At 36.5% G+C, this 2453-nt stretch overlaps 1 pseudogene; it reads right to left on the bottom strand.

Annotated features, from left to right (window-relative positions):
- Positions 1–465: 465 nt before the first annotated feature.
- LOC149240087 (uncharacterized) lies at positions 466–2133 on the bottom strand (annotated as a pseudogene).
- Positions 2134–2453: the final 320 nt, after the last annotated feature.

Genomic DNA, 2453 nt, shown 5'->3' with positions numbered 1-2453 from the left:
AACTCTTGCAAAGATCAATTCCAGGAGGTAATGGAACACGAGGGGCTAAAATGGAGAGAAGCACACAACATGATCAAGATTTAAAAACCTAAGTGCTCCATTCTTAGAATAGCTACAATATTGAAATTTTGGACTGAGCATAAAAATGCCATCAAAACAAGCAAACTTACACGCATACATTATATCTAAAAACTACGATTATTATCAAAATTCAAGATGATTATTAGCAAAACTCAACAAACCTATACATGTACATTAGATTTACAAACTACAATTATTATCAAAAATTTCTCACCATAAAATATAAAATAAGTTTTTCAAAAATTATGGGAAGCACTTTTTCCCAAAAGTATGTCATTCAGGCCTGCCTCTGCCCATGATAACAATTATATTTGTGCAATCTCTCTGATTTTTTAAGTTTCCATGCACAACCAACAAGACCAAATGGGCAGAAGAGTTTCATATTCAACAAAACAGAGGAGAACAAGGCTTCTATGTCCAGAACTAACAACTAAATACCCATGTCCATGAAGCTCCTTTCTTTGTAATGTTTGAAGACATTGGAGGAACTCCTCCTTTTGTTCCTACCATTGTATAATAGCTTAATGGTCTCTAGTGACCTGTGTTTTCACAAAGTTCAATAAAAAAACCATGAAAATTTTAGCTGAAAAACAATTATGCTAACCAAAACAAACAAAAAGGATTAAGATATAAAGTTAGATTCCATAAAAATACTATTGAAATGTGTGGAAGTATTGGTTCATTGGTGAGCTCCACAGTATTAATCATTCTATGAATGGTGTGGCCTTATACCACTGAAATGGCATGAGTTTCATAGGGATAAATTTTGGTGAAAGAACCAAAAAAACCACTGAAATCAAGTATAAAAACAAAAAAGCATACACATTTCCACTGCTCCTAGTGATTTTGAAGAGGGACCATGGAATAGAATCATCATTGACTTTAACAGGGTGACCAATAATCTTGCCAACCATTGGGATTATAGGTCTCCAAGGAGAATCTGCCATCATGGCTATCTGGTTTGTCTGACATGTAGAAGGATCCAACTTCATCTCCTCTAGGGACAAGGTATATTTTTCCATGCATATTCTTTCTTTGCCACTGAGAGCGATCATAAGAGTAGTCTATCATGCCTTTGCAAAAGAAGCCCTCCACCACTACACGATCACAGGTTGGCACTGCAATGGCAGAAGGTGCCAAGGGAGGTATCTTGTCCTGCATGTAAGACCATAATTATGCTTCAAAGGGAACTATGAGTGATGAATTTTTTGAGCATTACTTAATTTTATTTAGTGGAGCCTGGAGGGAAGCTACCCTTAGTGTTCAGACACTAAATTTAGGACACCCAATATGCAGTCCCAAAGTTTTCATGGAAGCTGGCCTCTACCATAACTTTCTTAGTGCCTATAGAATCTGAACTAGACTTTGATGTTATCTTGTTTCATGAAGCCAAGTAGAATGATTAGTCTTTAGTATCCATGAAAGGAATATATTGTATCAGGAATTTGAACATTTCATACCCTCAACGTCAAAAGAGCAATATGGAACTACGATATGGCTTGTGTTCTTAGATAACCGAATATGTAGCTCTAGTTGAAAATTTTAAAATAGATGCAAGAAACCCTTATTCCAAACCTATAGGAAAATCACATGATGATTGGAGTGATCTCCATACTCTTGAGGTTGCAATTTCATTCGGCAGGTGTAAGCTTATGAGAAAAGCAAAGCTATTGGTAAATATAAGGACTGGTGATTTCAAGATTTAGTGATGCCATTAATGACAACCTCCCACTCTCATAAATATGGAATGATATGTTTCAAGTGGACTATCTAGATAGTACACTACGTCATTTGACAAACACGATGAAGCATGCGTTCTTTCAATGTTGAAGTTTGATTGATATTTATGAATGCGCTAGGAGTGAAGAAAATTTTATTAAAAAATTAAATGAATGTTTGAATAAAAAGTGAAATGGAACGAATTATAGAGTAAATGTGCATGGGAACTCTATATGGGCATTGCTAAATAACTTTGAATGGATATATCTTTTCCCAGTTGGACAGCTTGGTGAGATCGTTGAACTGCCCGATCGATTCATTCTCTACAGCCATAACTTCAGAGACACGACTGGTCAAACTTGGATTTAAGAATACTTTTCGTAGCTTCCCATGCTCTCCCAATTCTGGATGGCACGACTGGCTGGATGGTTGAGTAGCCCATAGTTTTTTCCTTTATAACAATTCTCATGCTGGATAGATGGATGCCCACACCGTGCCTTGCTGAAGCGAAGAATGTCGAGTTTTCTAGCTTCAATGTATAAGACTATGGTCAGAATGAAGACTAAAGCTACTGGTCCTGGATAAACGTGTGCTTCAACAGGCTCTGCTTCAAGCTCTCAAGATAGATCTAGATCTTGCTCAATATATGTGAC

This window comes from Pinus tabuliformis, chromosome 8 (genome assembly GCF_031772625.1).
Source record: "Pinus tabuliformis cultivar Carrire ecotype Pingquan chromosome 8, CPIR1, whole genome shotgun sequence".
NCBI lineage: Eukaryota > Viridiplantae > Streptophyta > Pinopsida > Pinales > Pinaceae > Pinus > Pinus tabuliformis.
The sequence above is the reverse complement of the archived record's forward strand: the minus strand, read 5'-3'. Positions and strand labels throughout refer to the sequence as shown.